This window comes from Macrobrachium rosenbergii, chromosome 10 (assembly GCF_040412425.1).
Source record: "Macrobrachium rosenbergii isolate ZJJX-2024 chromosome 10, ASM4041242v1, whole genome shotgun sequence".
NCBI lineage: Eukaryota > Metazoa > Arthropoda > Malacostraca > Decapoda > Palaemonidae > Macrobrachium > Macrobrachium rosenbergii.
In genome coordinates this window covers 1,057,119-1,081,124 of record NC_089750.1, presented here as the reverse complement: position 1 = coordinate 1,081,124, position 24,006 = coordinate 1,057,119, and the positions used below count along the sequence as shown (strand labels likewise).

At 34.9% G+C, this 24,006-nt stretch overlaps 1 long non-coding RNA gene across 1 annotated transcript in view; it reads left to right on the top strand.

The window, feature by feature from the left end:
* Positions 1–2,223: 2,223 nt before the first annotated feature.
* LOC136842953 (uncharacterized) overlaps positions 2,224–24,006 on the top strand; it is a 153,175-nt gene continuing 131,392 nt past the window's right edge. Inside the window, exon 1 of the long non-coding RNA XR_010854383.1 lies at positions 2,224–2,510. This is a non-coding gene — a long non-coding RNA (uncharacterized lncRNA). The remainder of the gene's footprint in view (positions 2,511–24,006) is intronic.

Below are 24,006 nucleotides of genomic sequence, written 5' to 3'. Positions count from 1 at the left end.
CTGGCTACAGACTGCTGCCAACCCTCCCCTCCTCCCCACCTTCTCTCCCTCCTCCTCCTCCTCCTCCTCCTCCTCCTCCCTCCCCAAACACACGAAAACACAAACACAGCCCAATTACTATCGGCGATACCCAGCGACCATAAAAATATTTAATTACAATCTCATCATTGTTACGCTTCGAAATTCATTTGTTTCCAAATGAATGATATGACAAAATTAAAGGGCTTTGATTTAAACCCTTTTTTTTTTATTTTTTGGAGTGAGGACACACGGGTCCTGGCCGTGTGTACTCATCAAGGAATCATCAGGAATGGGATGATGTAGTTGTTTGGAACTTGGAACTGAATTGAACTGAATATAGAATTTAGGTCAAAGGCCAAGCGCTGGGACCTTTGAGGTCATTCAGCGCTGAAACGGAAATTGACAGTGAAAAGTTTGAAAGGTGTAACAGAAGGTAAACCTCAAAGCAGTTGCACTATGAATCAATTGCTAGGATGGAAGGAAGAGAATTTGAAAGGAGGTACAGTAAAAGGAACGAAAGGGGTTGCAGCTGGGGGCCTAAGGAAGGCACGCTGCAAAGAACCTTAAGTAATGCCTACAGTGCATTGCATGAGGTGCACTGACGACACTTCCACTACGGGGTTGAAACTTAGAATGATTTAGTTGTTTGTCAATAAGTATTCATTTTTGGTGATTATCTAATAAATGATGTTGATAATTATATAGATCAGTTTTAAGTTTAGGTTAAAATCAAACAGTTTTGATGTCTGTGAATATGCATCCAAATTTGGTAATGAAATTATTATTATTATTATTATTATTATTATTATTATTATTATTATTATTATTATTATTATTATTATTATTATTATTATTATTATTCAGACCCTATGAACATATGGAACAAGCCCACAATTGGGGCCACTGACTTGAAATTTAAGCTCCCAAAAAATTATGGAGTTCATTTGAAAGAATAACAGAACGTAATAGGAAATACAGATATTATTATTATTATTATTATTATTATTATTATTATTATTATTATTATTATTATTATTATTATTATAATGAAGAAACCCACAGGGGCCATTCAAGCGTTAAAAGAATATGGTGTTCATTGTTGAAATTAATATCGATAAATTTCAAGTTCAGATTAAAATGATTTAATTTTGATATGTGTGAATATGTACACAGTTTTGGTCATGATTTAAAAAATGATGTTGAAATTTGTATAGAGATATTTCTCGATTAGGTTGAAGATATATATGCCTATGTATCTTGAGAGAGAGAGAGAGAGAGAGAGAGAGAGAGAGAGAGAGAGAGAGAGAGAGAGAGAGAGAGAGACTTACTTTCAGATATCAGAACAACAAGACTTGAGAGAGAGAGAGAGAGAGAGAGAGAGAGAGAGAGAGAGAGAGACAAGCCAACAACAAGACTTGACGACGAGAGAGAGAGAGAGAGAGAGAGAGAAGAGAGAGAGAGAGAGAGAGAGAGAGAGAACAAGACTTGAGACTTGAGAGAGAGAGAGAGAGAGAGAGAGAGAGAGAGAGAGAGAGAGAGAGAGAGAGAGCTTGTTTCAGGTATCATACAAGCCAACAACAGGCCTTGACGACGAGAGAGAGAGAGAGAGAGAGAGAGAGAGAGAGAGAGAGAGAGAGAGAGTTGCTTTCAGGAATCATACAAGACTTGAGACGATGAGCCAACAACAAGACTTGACGACGAGAGAGAGAGAGAGAGAGAGAGAGAGAGAGAGAGAGAGAGAGAGAGAGAGAGCTTGTTTCAGGTATCATACAAGCCAACAACAGAGAGAGAGAGAGAGAGTTACTTGAATCATACAAACTAACGATAAGACTTGAGACGATGAGAGAGAGAGAGAGAGAGAGAGGTATCATACAAGCCAACAACAGGCCTTGACGACGAGAGATAAGACTTGAGAGACGATGAGAGAGAGAGAGAGAGAGAGAGAGAGAGAGAGAGAGAGAGAGAGAGAGAGAGAGAGCTTGTTTCAGAGAGAGAGAGAGAGAGAGAGAGAGAGAGAGAGAGAGAGAGAGAGAGAGAGAGAGTTACTTTCAGGAATCATACAAGCCAACAACAGGCCTTGACGAGAGAGAGAGAGAGAGAGAGAGAGAGAGAGAGAGAGAGAGAGAGAGAGAGAGAGAGAGAGAAGCTTTCTTGAACAACTAAAACAACCCAACAGAATTAAAAGTGCCAATAACAGTCCCAACCTTTCACACGAGGTTTGGCGAACACTCCTGTACATTCCAGTCCAACACTCACTTCATTCCTCACTAATACTCACACGTTCCAGTCTGCTTTTGAGTGATTTTTTCAAGTGTTAACTTCAAGGACAATCTTTGCAATACGTAGATTTTGCGCAGATATAAAGGATAATTCAATATTTCGCCCGTATACGTTTGCACGTCCACAGTGAAACTGTCTGCTGTAGTGTTTATCAAGAGTCAAACTCGCCTATATTTTCATCAGTTCAGTTTCTGCTTCGTGATACGAAGGTATTTATAAAACTCTTGATTTTTTTATATATCTTCAACATAGGAGAGGTGCTAGTGGTGCGGGGGTGGGGGTTTTGGCGATAAAGGGTGTGGGGAGTTTGACGAGTTGTTATAGGTATGTGAATTCTTTGATGTTATTTGTTTCGTACGTAGGATTATACTCCTGAGTTAAAAATAGAATGATGAATTTGAGTGTGAAAATTGTTTTTTTTTATCTTGCAAAGATTTTTATGAGTTTGAAGCTGGTGTTATATATATATATATATATATATATATATATATATATATATATATATATATATATATATATATATATATATATATACATATACATAGTTTCTCTTTTCTTTATAGATAATCAAAGATAATGTATTACAACGTAAAGTCGAGAAACACCTCAATTTCTTCTGAAACGAGTTAACAGCAGTTAAGTAAAACATCCGTGTTTTGAAGCTAAAATGCTGAATAGGTTTTTACCAACGATTTGAAGATCAATCGAAGGTGATTATATTAACTTGAAAGAGTCGAGTTTATTATAGAATTGTCGAATCCAGGTAAAAAATCACAGGTAAAAGTCACAGGAAAAAAAAGTCACGGGTAAAAAAGTCACGGGATAAACGACGCAGGAAAAAGTCACATTAATCTTTCCTAGATAGTGACCCCCAAGGGTTTTAATTAACTCGGTATGTACCCACCTTTGCGACGCGTTTAGTACAAGACCGTTGGGGATTTCCGTATAAACATAAACAAAAGATTGTAAATATTATAAAGATTATGACCCCACAAGAAATATTGTGAAATTTTCCCCTCTGACTTTATTACCGGTCACCATAAATTAATGTGACTTTTTTCCCCGTGACTTTTTTTCTAGCCAAAATTGTGACTTATTTTCTGTGACTTTTTTCTTAGCAAAATTGTGACATTTGTGACTTTTTTCCTATGACTTTATTATCGATATACCATAAATTAATGACTTTTTTCCTGTAATTTTTTTTCCAGCCACCATAAATTAATGTGATTTTTTTTTTTTATTTTTTCCCCTAGCCAAAATTGACTTTTTTCTGTGACTTTTTCCTGTCATTATCGGCCACCATAAATTTTTTTTTCCTGTGACTTTTCCCTAGCCAAAATTGGGACTTTTTTTCCTGTGAACCCTATTTTTTTTCTGTGACTTTTTTTCCTGTGAATTTTTTTCCTGCTTTTTTAGCCAAAATTGGAATTTTTTCCATTTTCCCTAATTGACTTTTTCCCTAGCCAAATTGTGACTCTTTTTCCTGTAGCCAAAATTGTGACTTTTTTTCCTGTAGCTTTTTCCCAGTCAAAATTGTGACTCTTTTCCTGTGACTTTTTCCCTAGCCAAAAATTGACTTTTTTCTGACCCTAGCCAAAAATTAATGTGACTTTTTCCTGTGACTTTTTCCTAGCCAAAATTGTGAATTTTTTCCTGTGACTTTTCCATAGCCAAAATTGTGACTTTTTCCTGTGAGCCAAAATTGTTATTAGCCAAAATTGGACTTTTTTCCACTATAAATTAATGTGACTTTTCCCTAGCCAAAATTGGAATTTTTTTCCTGTGACTTTTTCCCTAGCCAAAATTGTGACTATTTTTCTGACTTTTTTTCCTGTGACGTTATTATCGGCCACCATAAATTAATGTGACTTTTTTCCTGTGACTTTTTCCCTAGCCAAAATTGTGACTTTTTTCCTGTGACTTTTTCCCTAGCCAAAATTGTGACTTTTTTCCTTGACTTTTTCCCTAGCCAAAATTGTGACTTTTTCCCTAGCCAAAATTGTGACTTTTTTCCTGTGACTTTTTCCCTAGCCAAAATTGTGACTTTTTTTCCTGTGACTTTTTCCCTAGCCAAAATTGTGACTTTTTTCCTGTGACATTATTACCGGCCACCATAAATTAATGTGACTTATTTCCCTGTGACTTTTCTCGTGTGACTTTATTACCGGCCACAATAAATTAATGTGACTTATTTCCCTGAGACTTTTTTCCTGTGACTTTATTACCGGCCACCATAAATTAATGTGACTTATTTCCCTGAGACTTTTTTCCTGTGACTTTATTACCGGCCACCATAAATTAATGTGACTTATTTCCCCGTGACTTTTTTCCTAGTCAAAATTTCAACTTTTTCTGTGACTTTTTTCCTGTGACTTTTCTCCGTGACTTTTTTCCTGTGACTTTATTACCGGCGATCGATTTGTCTCTGTGTTGGAGGAAATCTTGACCCATAAAAGCGAATAGTCTTTTAGCGTAACTACTTATTAAAAATTTCAAGCCAATTGTCGCACAGATTTTCTTGAATATCTTGTTATACATCAATTGTATCTTCTTGATATTTTGGCACAGCATGTATTAGACCCTCCGGTAATTTTGGCCACAATATAATGAAATACCAGAATTCATTTATTAAGGCAATTTACTCTTGAACTTTTTCAATTTCCTCAACATTGGTTGTAGTTATCCGAACACCTGTCCTTGGCTTAGCCAAAGAGTTGCTCCCTCTGTCTCAAACTTACGAACGGCTTTTTACGTTTTGAATAACCGACAATAACTATATATACTGTAAATGAACCGTGAGGTTGTTATAATATCTCAAAACAATGAAGTATAGATGAAGTTTAATGTAGCATTGTCAATTGTGGGTCTGACTACAGACTATTTTTTGTACTGCTCGTTAATTTCCTGTTTCTAAAATATCTCCGCTGGTTCTTTGCATATTTATTTGGTCGCGTTACTATAAATACTCATACAATTGATACTTCATTCTTGTACAAACTAATTTCGTAGAAATATTTGCCATTTTGATATTTATATTACTTCCATTTCACTCTGAATGTCCTTGTTATAAAATTAATTTTTTGTGCAGCCAACATTTCATTCTCGCGGAAGGTAAATATTGTTGCGTATTATTGTTACACATATATGTACATTTATTGCACGGCCTGGTATTTTTTTTATTTTAACATTTGTACTGTAAAAAATAGATTTGGTGTAACCCGAATTCCATTCATGCAAAAGAAAAGGTTAATTAGAAACTGGTGCTGTTATTGCAATTAGGCCTACGCGGTTTTTTCAATTTTTTTTTTTTTAGTCTTGTTTTGACATGCAGTAACTGCAGTACGAAAATAAGCTTGATTTGGGCCTATATTTTATTCGAGAAAAAATGGAAAATTCATTGCAATGATTTAACATTATTACAATGTCAATTTTTGACACCTGTCACTGATGCAGTTTGGTACAAATTGTGTTTGGTACAATCGAGATATTATCAATGTTAAAGGCAAATTTGGTTTACAGATGCGTGCAACTATTCATTACTTATTTTCTGGATGCACTGCAGTGTAAAAAATAAGTTTGACGCAATAGATAGTTCATTCATGATAAAAGTTTATTGTATGACCTCTTTATCATGCATCAAACTTATATTTTTACACTACACTACTTCGAGAAATTAAGGAATGAATATCGGCATTTGTAAAGCAAATTTACCTTTTGTGTAAACAATATATCGGTTATACCTAATAGAATTTGTACTAAACTGGATCAATGATGGATGACAAAAAACGACAATGTAATAATATGTTAAATCATTGTCAAGAATTTTCCCTTTTGCTCGAATAATATTCAAGCCCAAATCAAGTTTTATTTTCGTAGTACAGTAATTGTAAAAAAGGTAACAACTTTGTGCTATTTTGCAATTTTTTGAGGCACAGTCATTGCAAATTTAAACCTTGCGCCACTAATATAGCTTTCAAATTTAAACAGAAAAGTCTATCACAAATATTTACCATTATCATACCACGCGTCATTCCCTCATTCCCCGCAATCGAAGTTGCACATTCCACAAACTCCAAAAAATAAAAATGGACCCACTCGACTCCCAAATTTGGAATTTATCATTTGCATTTTTTTTTTTAATATAAGTTTCTCTATTACGGATTTCCAATAGATTGGATCGAGTATCAAAGTTCAGTGGTGAATTTATGCAAATTCACATTTCGGACTCGGTGAAAGGAGTGTGACATTTTATTGTTCGTTTCGAAGTTCGCGGAGGGAATAGGATGCGGAAAAATGCGAAAATAGAATGCTTTATTTTTTTTGCTGTTTAGATATGATTGCTAGGTAGTAGCAATTTGCTTTATTTTTTTTATTTCTTACCTTTCTTTATGGTCTATTTTCATAGGTCATATTTTTTTGTTTTTATTAATTTGTTTTTTTATTAATTTGGATATATATATATATATATATATATATATATATATATATGTAATTATATATATATATATATATATATATATATATATATATATATATATATATATATATATATATATATATATATATATATATATATATATATATATAATGTATATATATATATATATATATATATATATATATATATATATATATATATATATATATATATATATATATATATATATATATATACATATCACACACACACACATGAAACGTTATTTTTTAATATATTTCAATTTTCATTTAGCGTAACAATCAGAATTCAACTGGTAACAGTTGGAGTGTTTTATTTTTATACAAATTATAATCGCTACGTATCGAAGCGTTTTGTTACCGAATTGAATCGAATATAGAATTTAGACCAATGGCCAGGCACTGGGACCAACGAGGTCATTCAGCGCTGAAACGGAAACTGACTGTAAAAGGTTTGAAATGTTTAACAGGAGGAAAACCTCAAAGCAGTTGCACTATGAATTAATTGTTAGGAATGGCTGGAAAGTAAGATGGAAGAAAGAGAATATGAGAGGAGATACAGTAAAAGAAAGGAAAGGGGTTGCAGCTAGGGGCCTCAGGAAGGCACGCTGCAATGAACCTCAAGTAATGCCTACAGTGCGCCGCACGAGGTGTACTGTCGGCAATACCCACCCTACGGGGGAGGCGTTTTGTTGATATATTTTTAATATTTTTGTCTATTATAAAGAGGCTATATATAATTTTTAAATATTTCAGGTTATTTTTCAAATTAATATGTTTTATTTTTTACAAATTATAAATGCAGCTTATCTAAGAGTTTTAGGTTATTTTTCAAATTGATATGTTTTATGCTTTACAAATTATAATTGCAGCTTATCTAGGAGTTTCTAGATATGTTTAATATTATTTTTATTATAAAAGAAACTAATACTTCATAAATATCATTCTAGCTCATTATCTAATTTATTTTCATTATTCGTAGTTTTTTTTTTATTCTAGGTTGTTATATTATCAAATTTTTCCTGATTGGCAAATATCTAATCACTTCATTTGAATATATTCTCCGTAGGGGGGTAGCGCCGTCAGTGCACCTCTTGCTGTGCACTGTAGGCATTACTTAGAGTTCTTTGCTGCAACCTCTTTCGTTCCTTTTACTGTACCTCCTTTCATATTCTCTTTCTTCCATCTTCCTTTCCTCAACCCTCTCCTAATAATTGACTCATAGTGCAACTGCGATGGTCACGTGCCAAATTTTGTCTAGATCGGTCAGGCGGTTACCGTATAAGTTACAAAGGGAAGGGGAAGGGGGTACTGGGTTTGAAACCTACCCTATCATCTAAGTTGCGTCAAATGATGGGCCACGTGCCAAATTTTGTCTAGATCGGTCAAGTGGTTCGGATTGCTATGGCTCACAAAGCAACAAATATACAAATATATAAACATTCATTTATATATATGATATATATGATATATATATATATATATATATATATATATATATATATATATATATATATATATATATCAGCAATAAGTCACAAACTGCACGTGACAAATATATATGTGAACGACCACATGAATAAAATTAATAGATAGATAGAAAGCGCTTGGTACCTGGTCTTTATTTTCAGATAGATAGATATATATATATATATATATATATATATATATATATATATATATATATATATATATATATGTATATATATATATATATATATATATATATATATATATATATATATATATATATATTAAATATATAGATAGATAGATACATAGATAGATAGATAAACCCAAGAACTCACTAAGACCAAAATGGAATTATTTGTCTCTGTATCAGAACTCCCATTTTAACTCATATCTCATCTGAGATAGGAACAAGAATCTTATTGGCCTGGGGTTTTTGGGGAGGAAGACGAGACTACCTGTAAGAACAACATTCCCTGACCGGTGATATTTTCATTAATTTTCATTATAACATCCACATCTTCAACCTCATAGATTTATTCTTTCAAAGAAGGACACTGTCACTGGGAGGAATTCTAGAGCAAAGTTCGCACCAAGGATTATGAATTCTGAATGAGGTTTTTTCCAAGGGCTTTCACGCCAAATGAAATATTCAAATTCAGTCCAGTAGCCAAAAAGGAGAGTAAATACGACGAATATAACAAGTTTACCAAATATATCTTTACTTATCACGACCATGTCCATTTTGACAGGGCATTTGTTTCCGGAACTGGGAGATAACGTTAGTTTTTTTTTTTTTTTTTGGCAAATGCATTATTCCGAGCTAGAATGCTCAGAGGCAACTTATGTGTCCTCGTTATTTTAGAACGCTATTTTTACAGACCACAGACATATGCGTTATTCAGACCAGACGTGCCGAGTTTGAATATTTATTTAGCTTTGTGTTCGCGTCTATGCTACATTCGCCATTATTTGCTGAAACTGCGTTGAATGTTAAAAGTACAACATGCATTGACGGTTTTAGTTTTTTTGAAAAGAAAAATGTTGTGCCGGCTTTGTCTGTCCGTCCGCACTTTTTCTGTCCACCCTCAGATCTTAAAAACTACTGAGGCTAGAGGGCTGCAAATGTGTATGGTGATCATCCACTCTCCAGTTATCAAACATACCAAATTGCAGCCCTCTAGCCTCTGTGATTTTTATTTTATTTAAGGTTAAAGTTAGCCATAATCGTGCTTCTGGCAACTATATAGGACAAGCCAACACGGCGGGCTGAGTTTCATGGACCGCGGCTCATACAGCATTATACCGAGACCACCGAAAGATAGTTCTATTTTCGGTGGCTAACTCTAACCCTAAATAAAATAAAAACTACTGAGGCTAGAGGGCTGCAATTTGGTATGTTGAATGATTGGAGGGTGGATGGTCAACATACCAATTTGCAGCCCCCTAACCTCAGTAGGTTTTAAGATCTGAGGGCGGACAGAAAAAATGCGGACAGAAAAAGTGCAGACAGAATAAAGTGCGGACAGAATAAAGTGCGGACAGAATAAAGTGCGGACAGAATAAAGTGCGGACAGAAAAAGTGCGGACAGAAAAAGTGCGGACAGAATAAAGTGCGGACAGAATAAAGCGCGGACGGACAGACAAACCTGGCACAATAGTTTTCTTTTACAGAAAACTAAAAAGCAGTACTTCTGTAACAAGTGTAAAGAAACTAAATAAAAATCAGTAACAGAACATAAAAAATTTAGGTAAAAATATCACGGTTCTATAAAAGAGGAAACACACCAACGAAAGGTCAAATTAAGGACTGGCAAGATGACCAAAACTACTAAACGGGGTCATTAGCGGAAGGCAGACGAGGTGAGCATCATTAGGGTCACCGCTCCCCTGATGCACTGATTGCCCATTATGCTAAAAGGTCGGTGTACCGACGCACTGGATGCGGGGCGGTGGGCCATTTCTGGCCAATTCACGACATCTGGGACACCCACACAAATGAGTCTGTTGAAAAGAAGGAAGTTTGTATATACTGCGGAAGCTGTGATTTTAACAGAAACTTCAATTTCTTTAAAAAATTTTCCATTTTTTTAGTTTTCTGTAAAAGAAAAGGATTGTGCTGGCTTTGTCTGTCCGTCCGCATTTTTCTGTCCGCACTTTTTCTGTCCGCACTTTTTCTGTCCGCTCCCAGATCTTAAAACTACTGAGGCTAGAGGGCTGTAAACTGGTATGTTGATCATCCACCCTCCAATCATCAAACGTACCAAATTGCAGCCTTCAAGCCTCAGTAGTTTTTATTTTATTTAAGGTTAAAGTTAACTATAATCGTGCTTCTGACAACGTAACAACACAGGCTGAGAGTTTCATGGGCCGCGGCTCATACAGCATTATACCAAGAGATAGATCTATTTTCGGTGGCAGTTGATTATAATTTGTACAGAAAACTCGACTGCGCTGAAGAAACTAAGGCGCATTTTTTACTTAATTTTTTTTTCACGTTTGAAACTGAATTTCGACTCATTGTAGTTTTGTTTATCTGAGGGATTGTAGGACTGAAAAAGTAATGCCCTGGATCCTCCATCTTACCCCTGCCTAAAAAACTTGCCAAACGTGAAGGGGGGCATTTTCCCCCCGTGAATGTAGTTTTCGTCATTACAAATGATTCTTTGTTGCAAGCTCATCTGCATGCAAATGCCATCTAGGGGGACCTGGAATGAAGTATTCCCGAGTAAGCAAAACGTAAATTTAGTTTTTACTTGAAAAGTGACGTCAAAATTAAGGGCCAACGTGAGTGGTGTTAGATTAAGGTGGGCTTTTGTGCCAGCACGGGCTCTTTCTCAGAAGAAAGGGGTTCTGTAGGATACGCAGTATTGCTTGAAGGAAAGTTAGGTTATAGAAGAGAAATATATAAGTAATAGTTCTCTCTCTCTCTCTCTCTCTCTCTCTCTCTCTCTCTCTCTCTCTCTCTCTCTCTTACCATATAGAACAAAAACTTACATCCCTGCCGTTACATCTCTCTCTCTCTCTCTCTCTCTCTCTCTCTCTCTCTCTCTCTCTCTCTCTCTCTCTCTTCCTCTGCAATACAGAGCAAAAACCTTTAACCCTGCTGCACCTCTCTCTCTCTCTCTCTCTCTCTCTCTCTCTCTCTCTCTCTCTCCTTGCAAATAAAGAGCAAAAACTTCTAACCCTGCTGCACCTCTCTCTCTCTCTCTCTCTCTCTCTCTCTCTCTCTCTCTCTCTGTGGTTACCACACAGAAAACACTTCTAACGCCACCACTCTCTCTCTCTCTCTCTCTCCCTCTCTCTCTTTTGGTTACCACACAGAAAACACTTCTAACGCTCTCTCTCTCTCTCTCTCTCTCTCTCTCTCTCTCTCTCTCTCTCTCTCTCTCTCTCTGTTACCATACAGAACTAAAATTTCTAACTGCTGCCATTTCTAACCTCTCTGCATTCTCTCTCTCTCTCTGGTTACAATACAGAACTAAAACTTCTAACACTGCTGCGCGCTCTCTCTCTCTCTCTCTCTCTCTCTCTCTCTCTCTCTCTCTCTCTCTCTCTCACATACAGAACAGAAACCCCCACCAACCCTTGCAACCACAAAGTAGAACTAATAACTGTAACTAATGAACGCAGGTGGCGGCACTACTTTCAGATTAAAAAAAAAAAAATACCCTGAGTCAGAAAAGAGGGTGGCTTAATTATGCAGCCAACACTGTATAGGGTCCTTTTGGTATAAACTTTTTTTCCCCACTTTCAGTTTTTTTTTTTTTTTTTTTTTGTGAATTTGAGCAACATATTCAGGACATTTAATGTTTTCGTTGTATGTGGGCGTTTGAATGTGCTTTTTTTTCATGTCTAATGTCATGTTGGGTTTTGTATGTTACAGGAAGATAGCGAAATGCATTTAGGGACTTTTGACCACCCGCCCCCCCAAGGGCTAGTACTAAACATGGCGAAACAGTGACTTACCTACACTGTTTCGCCGTGTTTAGTACTAGCCCCTTGGGTGTCAAATGTATTTTGCCTTGTTTTAGACTAGCCCCTGGGGTCAAATATATTTCTCCGTGTTTAGTGCTATCCCCTGGGGCAAATGTATTCTGCTGTGTTTAGTACTATCCCCTGGGGGTCAAATGTGTTTTGCAGTGATTAATACTAGTCCCTGGCGGTCAAATGTATTTCGCCGAGTTTAATACTAGCCCCTTGAGGATCAAATGCATTTTGCCATGTTCAGTACTATCCCCTGGGGGGTCAAATGTATTTTGCCGTGTTCAGTACTAGCCCCTGGTGAGTCAAATGTATTTTGCTGTATTTGGTACTAGCCCCTGGGGGGTCAAATGTATTTTGCTGTGTTCAGTACTATCCCCTGGTGGGTCAAATGTATTTGCAGTGTTTAATACTAGCCCCTGGGGGTCAAATGTATTTTGTCATATTTAGTACTAGCCCCCTGGGCGTTAAATGAATTTCGCTGTGTTTAGTACTAGCCCCTGGGGTCAAAGGCATTTCGCCATGTTTAGTACTAGCCCCTGGGGCGACAAATGTATTTCGCCATGTTTAGTACTAGCCCCTGGGGGGACAAATGTATTTCACCGTGTTTAGTAGTAGCCCCTGGGGGTTCAAATGTATTTCACCATGTTTAGTACTAGCCTATGGGGGTCCAATGTATTTCGCCATGTTTAGTACTTTCCCCTGCGTGGTCAAACGTGTTTAGTACTAGCCCCTGGAGGTTAAATGTATTTTGCCGTGTTTAGTACTAACCCCTGGGAGTAAAATGTATTTCGCCATGTTTAGTACTAGCCCTTGGGGGATCAAATGTCCCTAAGTGTATGTCACTATCTGCCTGAAATTTCAGGCAGTTCGCGAAATGCCTGGTTTTGCTATCTGCCTGTAACATGTATACGTATACATATTATCTTAAAGAACGATTTGTTGGGTGTATGTGTATGTATATGTGTATATGTATATGTTTGGGTTTATTTCGTACTCAAAATCAATACAATGTGGGGATTTTTAAACATAATTTATTCATAAAGTTTTTTGTCGTCACAGTTTTTGGGATTTTCTTGAAAATTTTTGATGAATTTTATTTTTTACATTATTCTAACATTATCTTTGGTTGTATATACGTATGTATATATATGTATGTATGTATGTATGTATGTATGTATATATGTATGTATGTATGTATGTATGTATGTATGTATGTATGTATACACAAGCTGTATACATAGCCAATATTGTTTCCAATCTCAGCCTGAATCTTTCTCCTGGGTCTAGTGTCCATCTTCAGACACAAACAGAATTTTGGGTGAGTGAAAGTTACAGTGTCTGCACACTCAGTCTGAATTATTTATCGAGCCTATAAATGCAAACTATCAGTCTAGCTGTTTTACTGAATGCATGTTCAGAAGTGCATTTATTCAACTGAATGACTTACTGAATATACAGTTTATGAAAGCGTAGGCAGTTTCAATGCATTGTTTCACATTCTCATTTGTGCATTTCCTTTGTACAAACTTTTGATTGATAACCAGTTGCCTTTTGGGAATTTGTAGTTGCTTGTAGCTCCTGAATATAGATGGAGAAATGATTTCTAGTTTCGCCTTTATTCAGAGGTAATGGAAATAAATATAGACGTATTTCAGGAATGTCAACCTTTGTTCAATTTTATTCATGCGTGATGAACAATGATGGCCTGGCCTTGAAGATGTTTAGGTGTTGGGAAAATTCAAAATACAGTTGTTGTTAATGATATGAATGTAACCAGGCGTTTATTATTATTATTATTATTATTATTATTATTATTATTATTATTATCTTAATTAGTGCATAAATTATTTTTCCAACCAGTCATTTAGTTAAGACATTCATTAAATGTTTGTGGTAAAAAGGTATTTAAATGTAACCAGTTGTTTATTATTATTATTATTATTATTATTATTTATTATTATTATTATTATTATTATTATTATTATTATTATTATTATTATTATTATTATCTTAATTCGTGCATAAATTATTTTTCCACCCAGTCATTTAGTTAATCTATTCATTACATTTTTGTGGTGAAATGATATTTAAATGCGACCAGGAGTTTATTATTATTATTATTATTATTATTATTATTATTATTATTATTATTATTATTATTATTATTATTATTATTATTATTATTATCTGAATTCGTGCATACATCATTTTTCCACCCAGTCATTTAGTTAAACCATTCATTTGTGGTGAAAAAGCATGGAAATGTAACCAGATTATTATTATTATTATTATTATTATTATTATTATTATTATTATTATTATTATTATTATTATTATCTTAATAATTCGTCCATCAATTATTTTTCCACCCAGTCATTTAGTTAAGCCATTTATCAAATCTTTCAGTTAAAAATATAGAGGAAAAAATATACTTTATTTCTATCGCTCAGGATTTTTCCTACTGTTAGAAAAACATTATAATCCTTTAACACTGGAAAACAATGAACGGATGGTCTTATATATATTTTTTTTTTTAAGTGAGAATAGTAATACTATTATAAAATCTAACTCATACACATATTCAACAATGACGAAAAGTATACGATTCCGTATCTATTTCTTCTTGGGAAAAGTTTATCTTCAGAAAGTATTGTAATACATCAGTGTTGACTCGCAGCGTATATTCCAACTTTCGTTTGTTTACTTTGCAAAACGAGGAGCGTAACTTTTTTCCCTTAAGAATATTGACATGTTTTCGTCCAATTATAACTTTTACTGTTCCTTCGCGTCCCTGCTAAGTTGCACAGGGACAGAGAATAATCCCCTTATATAAAAATAACTGGAAGTAGTTTATTTTTTGGGGGGCTTGCTGACGTCAAGGTTGATTTTTTTTCAAGTTTTTATTTCTATGAAAGGAAACTATTGTGCCGGCTTTATCTGCCCGTCCTCACATTTTTTCTGTCCTCCCTCAGATCTTATAAACTACTGAGGCTATAGGGCCGCAAATTGGTATGTTGATCATCCACCCTCCAATCATCAAACATACCAAATTGCAGCCCTCTAGCCCCGGTAGCTTTTATTTTATTTAAGGTTGAAATTAGCCATGATCGTGCTTCTGGCAATGCAACAGCACAGGCCACCATGGCCGGCTGAGAGTTTCATGGGCCGAGGCTCATACAGCATTATACCGAGACTACCGAAATATAGTAGTTTTTAAGATCTGAGGGCGGACAGAAAAAAGTGCGGACGGACAGATAAAGCCGGCACAATAGTTTTCTTTCACAGAAATCAAAACTTAAAAAAAAAATCAACCTTGACGTCAGCAAGACAAAAAAAATAACTACTCCCAGTTACTTTTGTTTAAGGGGATTACTCTCTGTCCCTGCGCAACTTAGCAGGGACGCGAAGGAACAGTAAAAGTTATAATTGGACGAAAACATGTCAATATTCTTAAGGGAAAAAAAGTTACGCTCCTCGTTTTGCAAAGTAAACAAACGAAAGTTGGAATATACGCTGAGAGTCAACACTGATGTATTACAATACTCTCTGAGATAAACTTTTCCCTAGAAGGAATAGATAGGAATCGTATACTTTTCGTCGTTGTTGAATATGTGTATGAGTTAGATTTTATGTATGCATGTATATATACTTATTATATATATATATATATATATATATATATATATATATATATATATATATATATATATATATATATATATATATATATATATATATATATATATATATATATATATATATATATATATATATATATATATATATTAATCAGTTTTAAGCTTCCACACATTAATTAGCTTACTGAATATGATAAAACAAAAAACTGCAAAAAAACCTAAACCACAGATGAACCCATCCACAAGGACCACAAACCGAACACAGAAAACAAACACAATAACCCCACAACTCCAAACCCTCCCACCCCAAAAAAATACCAATCACCCTCCGATCACTGGCAACCATCCTGTGTGATCGAGAGAGAGAGAGAGAGAGAGAGAGAGAGAGAGAGAGAGAGAGAGAGAGGAGAGAGGGAGAGAAAGAGGGAGAGAGAGACAGATAGAGAGAGGGATTGAGAGAGAGGTTGTGGGAGAGAAAGAGGGGGAGAGAGATTGAGGGAGAGAGAGAGAGATTAATGGAGAGAGAGAGAGATAAAGAGGGAGAGAGAGAGACTGTGGGAGAGAAAGAGGGAGGGAGAGAGAGATTGAGGGAGAGAGAGAGAGTGATTGAGGGAGAGAAAGAGGGATATAATAGAGAGAGAGAGAGAGAGAGAGAGAGACAGAAAGAGGAAGAGAGAGAGATTGAGGGAGAGAGAGAGAAAGAGAGAGAAAAACAGCAAAGTTAATGACAGATAATCACACGGGAACGAGAGACGTAAATCCCAGCCGAATGCTTCTGCGGGAGCCTCAGTCTAACCTCGTCGAAGTAGTGCAAAACCGAGTTTCCTGCCTGAGTTAAGGCTCTGTTAACGAGCCTGATTACCCTCCCCATGGCTAAGAATAGGCATGCATTCTTTTTTCCTCTCTCTCTCTCTCCTCTTCTTAATATTCTTAGGTTCCTTATCAAAAAAGGAACAGATGTATTCTTTTGATAAAGTGGTTGCCACTGACTTTGACTTTCGATTTTTTTCACATTCTTGATCGTCTTGTGTTGGGAGAATAGGGGAATATAATTTTTTTTTTGGGGGGGGTGGACGGGATAGTGATTTCAACTCTGGTCTCCTCACCTTGTTTTTATTCTTCATATTCTTATATGGAATGCTAAGAATATTCACACTATATTATCTCCCTTTCTATTCTTGGTCAGTTCAATTTTGCGGTTTTCCTTAAAAATTAAGACAATAAAAGTTTGTTCGTATATGTAAATTTGGAAGCTTTAACGTTTTCGATTTATAGAGCCAAGAATAATTTCACTCTGCTTCTCCTTAATATTCTTAGTTTATTTCGCTTTTATTTCCTCCCTCATATTCTTCCTATTCTTTGGTCGCTCTTTGAAGACTAAGGCTGAAAAGAAAGGATTTTTTGTCGCTTAGAATTAATAGACTTTATGAACTTAATTTCCTTTAGATGAGAATAGCTAATCTCTGCTACCCCTTTCAAAGCTAAAAATAAGGAAGTAAAAATGCGCCGAAGTTTCTTTGGCGCAATCGAGTTTTCTGTACAGCCGGTGCAGAGTGTGATCGAGGCCACCGAAGATAGGTCTATCTTTCGGTGGCCTATCCTATATCGTTGCCAGGGGCACGGTTATGGCGAAATTTAACCTTAAATAAAATAAAAATACTGAGGCTAGAGGGCTGCAATTTGGTATGTTTGTTGATTGGAGTGTGGATGACCAACATACCAATTTGCAGCCCTCTAGCCTCAGTAGTTTTTAAGCTCTGGGGGCGGACAGAAAAAGTGCTGATAGAATAAAGTGCGGACGGACAGATAAAGCCGGCACAATAGTTTACTTTTACAGAAAACTAAAGACTTTAGAATGGAAGAAGACCCTGGTATTATTTTTAAGATTTCTGACATCTCCTTTCTCTTCTCCATTCTTAGTGTGGTTCCATATTCCTTCATTTGTTTCACATTCTTTATTCCTCGCTATCTTTTCAAAGGAAAGAACCCCTTAGCGGGTAGTACCATCAGTGCACCTCATGCGGTGCACTGTAGGCATTGCTTAAGGTTCTTTGCAGCGTCCCTTCCATAGGCCCCTAGCTGCAACCCCATTTCGTTCCTTTTACTGTACCTCCTTTCATATTCTCTTACTTCCATCTTACTTTCCACCCACTGCTAACAATTGATTCATAGTGCAACTGCTTTGAGGTTTTCCTCCTGTTACACCTTTCAAACCTTTTTTACTGTCAATTTCCCTTTCAGCGCTGCATGACCTCATAGGTCCCAGTGCCTGGCCTTTGGCCTAAATTCTATATTCAATTCAGAGGGAAGGTGGGCTGAAAGCGTCTTTCTATAAGAAAATTAAATGCTGTTATTGAGAATATATATATCTCCCCTGGCTAAGAATAGGGACAAACCATTCCTTCTTTTATATTCTTGTTTTTTTCGTTCTTAGTTGCTTTCTCCTTTAGGGGAGAGATGGAAAGAAAGTTTGCTTTCTTTCCACGGTACTTTCTCCGCCTGGAGAAAGGGTGTGTGAAAGTTTTTTCTAGTGCAGATAAATAACTACGAGTCTACGCTTGTTTGAAAGTTTGTTTTTACAAGCTAATGGTTCTTGAGGCTTGTTATATAATAATAATAATAATAATAATAATAATAATAATAATAATAATAATAATAATAATAATAGGTAGGCAGTAGACATATATATATATATATATATATATATATATATATATATATATATATATATATATATATACATACATATATAATAAAACAATATTCTCACCAATACAAGAGGCATTATATATATAATTGTCATATATAATGAAACAAAGAATACCCTTTACGTTCGAATAATAAATACAAGAGTCGCATTTAACACATGATACATTTCTTCTTTTGCATTCATGTGTTTCCCTAACTGTCATACTAATATTCATAATAATAATAATAATAATAATAATAATAATAATAAATAATAATAATCCAGTTATCAGGCATACAACAAGAATATAATTTCAGACAATTTACTGCAATCTCACAACTCCACAACAAATAATAATAATAATAATAATAATAATAATAATAATAATAATAATAATAATAATAATTTTCCAGTTATCAGGCTGAGATACTCAACTCATGGAAACGATCATTATAATAATTTCAGACAATTTACTGCAGTTATCAGGCTGAGATAATAATAATAATAATAATAATTTTCCAGTTATCAGGCTGAGATACTCAACTCATGAAAACGATCATTATAATAATTTCAGACAATTTACTGCAATAGCTTCACAACTCCACAACAGCGGGCATTTTGTAAATCGAATAATAATAATAATAATAATAATAATAATAATAATAATAATAATAATAATTTTTCCAGTTATCAGGCTGAGAAACTCAGCGCATGGAAACGATCATTATCATTTCAGATAATTTACCGTAACAGTAAGACAAAGGACCCATGACCAGTTCAGCTGGGCTGAACTCAGCGCATGAAACGCCATGAATTATATTTACCGATCTAGAGAGAAAGGACCCAGACCAGAGGAACTCCGCGCCATAATTATATTTGCATCTAGAGGAGAGAGAGAGAGAAAAGCAATAAGAGAGAGAGAGAGAGAGAGAGGAGCGATAACATTACCAAAAGCAATAACAAAGGCGATAACGATAACAATAACAGTATGTTTAGGGAGGGAGTTATTATCTCTCTCAAGCACTGAACGACTTCTAGCTTTGGGTAGTTAATAGTCGTCGAAGCTTCGCTTCGTCGAAGTGCATTAGCGAATGGGGATGACATTCTGCAGGGGTCAAATGACGCTCTGGGATGTCTTAGAGATATAAGGACACGTTTTAGTCAGTTTAGTAAATATTGCAAGACCATTTTCTAAAGCATTTAAGGAAAGTGTCGGAATATTATTTTAGAATCATTACAGCAAACGCTGTATATTATTATTTTGTTTCCGTAGGAGGGTATGCCGTCAGTGAACCTCACGGGGTGCACTGTAGGCATTACTAAAGGTTCTAACCCCTTTCATTACTTTTACTGTACCTCCATTCATATTCTCTCTTCCATTTTGCTGTCCAACCTCTCCTAAATGTTTCATAGTACAACTGCTTTGAGGTTTTCCCCCTGTTACACCTTTCAAACCTTTTACTCTCAGTTTTCCTTTCAGTGCTGAATAACCTCGTAGGTTCCAGCGCTTGGTCTTTGGCCTAAACTCTCTATATTCCGTTCCGTTCTTATATTATTTTGTGTAGGGCATTCTGATATTTATTAGAGTTAAGGAAATGTTTCAATAAATGTCTTAAAACTGCTTTTTGAGGCATTGCACTAAAACGTTAAACTATTTAAGAATAATTTCAATGAGCATTGTATATATTGTTGTGTAGGGCATTCAGATATTTCATAAAGATGATGATACATTTCATAAAATTGTATAAAACAGTTTTGGAAAGCATTACAGAAAACGTTATGAAATTTTATAGAATCATTTCAGTACAGGTTGTATATTATTTTGTGTGGGGCTTTCAGATATTTCATAATGATGATGATGCATTTCATAAAATTGTATAAAACTGTTTTCTAAAGCATTGCAGTGAATGTTATAAAATTTTATAGAATCGTTTCAGTAAACGTTATACATATTTTAGTGTAGGCATTCTAATATTTTCTCAAGCATAACAATGTTATAAAATTTTATAGAATCATTTCAGTAAACGTTGTATATATATTTGTGTAGGGCATTCTGATAACTCTGGGAGTTAAGGACAAATTTCAATAAATGTTGTGAAGTTGCTTTCTAAAGCATTACTGTAAATGTTATAAAATTACTTGAGAATCATTTTAACAAACGTCGTATATTATTTTGTTTAGGAAATGTGGAACATTCAGTCTTATGGATTCTTCATTCTTTGAATGACGAGGAAATGTCAGTGAATATTATGTGATTTATTTCTAATAAATTTGAAGCGTAGAATTCGGTCACAGGGGAATTATAATTTATCCAACAGTATTACATTATTACCAGTGGTTAAAATGCTGCAGTAAACAAATTTATTGGGTTTACTCAGGTTACAAAGTTTATCAACGCTACTATAAGCAAACTAATTAGGCGTGCTTAGTGTTAGTACGTAATGTAATTTTTTAGATATAAAATATAAATTCGAACCCTCCTTCTTAAAAGGGGGCAGATATTTAAAATAGAAAAAATGTAGATGGAAGGCATCAAATAGAATTATAGCTGGAAAATCATGGTGCGTTGAATTCTCCTTAGCTAAGAATCGCAAATTGAAAGTCTAAGAATCAGGCAAAGTATATGAAATCGTAAAAGCAGAAACAATGATCTTCAAATCCCTTCATAGCAGGAAACAGCAGCGGGAAATTGGTCAGAGAACAGAGCCAAAACAATTATCTGAGACATGTTGTTCGCAAAATTATATATTTCCACAAGAAAATAACATCTATTCCCGAAAGTATTTTCCCGAGATGTAACCGAGTACTGTGTGGGACCTGTCCCTGAAAAAAGCGGGACGCCATATCTTAATAGCCATAGAATTTTTTTGAAAATAATCCCATTATGTTTCCTAAACCCAAATTTCAACAAAGGTACTCCAACACGTTTCCCTGAAAAAAGCGGGACGCCATGTCTTAAAAACTTACCATAGAATTTTCTTGAAAATAATCTCATGTTTCCCACACCCAGAGTACAGCAATGGTATTCTAACCTAACCTAACCTCTCCTAACCTAACTAACCTAACCTAACCTCTCCTAACATAACCAACCTAACCTAACCTCTCCTAACCTAACCTAACTTAACCTAACATAACCCACCTAACCCAACCTAACCTAACCAACCAACCAACCAACCTAACCTAACCTACCTAACCTAACCTAACCTAACCTAACCTAACCTAACATACCGCACCTAACCTAACCTAACCTAACATAACCCACCTAACCTAACCTAACCCAACCTAACCTAACCTAACCTAACCAACCTAACCTAACCTACTTAACCTACTTAACCTAACCTAGGGGCGTGGCAAAAAAACAAACCGGGGCTGGTGCAATACTAGCATACATCTCCGGAATTTGATTCCATGAAGGCATATCTGCAAACAATGGACAGTTCTCGTAACGGTGCCAGTTCGGAACGAGAAAATGATTGAACAATATTTAACAAAATTGGCTTCAAAGGGAAATTGATGTAAGAAAAAAAATGTTTGACGCTTGAATAGACTGAAGTAGTACACGAACGTTAGAGGAATTCTTGCAATGATTATTAATAACTGCATGTACCGAGGTACTGTAAGAATTATTTTTAGAATTATAATAATTCTGCCTCATATTGTTGTAACTTCCGGCAAAGGGAAATTATATTGCTTTACCTTAGAATGTATATATGACATGTGAAACGTTTATATATATATATATATATATATATATATATATATATATATATATATATATATATATATATATATATATACTTATTTATCTATTCATTTATATATTTATTTATTTATTTTACATACATTTCTATATATCATATACCCGTAGGGAGTAATGCGCCTATTTTTTTTAGCCTTTTACTTTACTTCCATTCCCCCTTCCTTCCTTCCTTCCGTTTTATTGTCCAACCTCTCTTATTATTACTCCTTCTCCCAGTTCCACCTTTAGATCCTCATAATTCATCTCCTTTATTTTCCTGATTTTTTAATCTTGCTGTCCACCCACTCTAACTCCCTCTTTTTCAATTTCCTGAGCGCTGATTGGCCGAAAGTGCCCCACTGCTTGGCCTGGCAGCATAAATTTCGTAATATCAATCAAATATTTTTGTTTATCATATTTATTTGCATAAACAAACTGTCTATACTTTGTCAATTCAATTCATCATATATTCATCATTTTATCATTGTGTTCTTCCCATCCTTTTATTTTTCATCTCCTCCTGTTCTTCCTTTTCGCGTCTTTATTCAGTTTTGCCTAAATTTCGTGAAATCAATCAAATAGTTTTAGTAATTATATAACATATTTGCATACAAAATTCCCTGCATTTGTCAGCTAAATTCTTCACATACTTCTCTTATATATTCGTTTCCCTTTCAATTTCTATTTACCTCCTTCTGTTTCTCTTCTTCGCATCTTTATTCATTTTTGCATAGATTTCGTGAAATTTATTAACTATTTTTTTATTTATCATATATTTCCATACAAAATTCCCTATATTCGTCATCTCAGTTCTTCACATACTTCTCTTTCATCCTCTAATTATCTCCTGATTTTCGTCTTCTCATCTTTATTCAGTTTTGCCTAAATTTCATGAAATCAATGAAATATTTTTATTCGTCATAATATATTTGCATACAAAATTTCCTACATTTGTCATCTCAATTCTTCACATACTTCTCTTATATATTAGTTTTCTTTCCAACCTCTATTTATCTCCTTTTGCTTTTCCCCTTCGCATCTTTATTCATTTTTGTTCTCTTTATTTTGCTTCTGGGCGACGCTGCTACGCCTGAGGGCGAGCTCTTCTCCCCCCCTCCCCCCCCCCAAGAGTAAAAATCTTTTATTTGCAATACTCCTTTGGGAGCGTCCTTCGAACAAGGGCTTGACACGTGGGAAGAATGGCTTCTTTGTTTTTTGTTTTTTATTTATTTTTTTTTGTGTGTTCTCTTTGGTTTGTCTTCGCTTTGGAACCTGTTGGTTGAAGGTGGGTTTAGTTAGGTTTGAAGGGAGATGGAAGTTTGTGATCGTAGGTAGATGCTATATATATATATATATATATATATATATGTGTGTGTGTGTGTGTAATATTATATTTATATTTATATATATACATACATACATACATACATACATACATGCATTTGTGTGTGATTGATGGCAGCATCTGCCTAGGATCATAACCTTATATTACCAAGAGCAATACCTTACTAAGAGCAATACATTTCAACCCCACCACAGTTTCAAAGTCAGCTACACAAATAAACTTCTTTTCAAACCTAGGAAACAATAAACTAGAGAACTAGACCTGAAGTCTAGGGAAAATATAAGAAAAATCTTCAGGAATGTAATATCTTTTGGCTTCCTCAAAAAAACGAAAACATCAAAGATAAGTAGTTCCTTTATCTCACAGCGACCACGCCCTA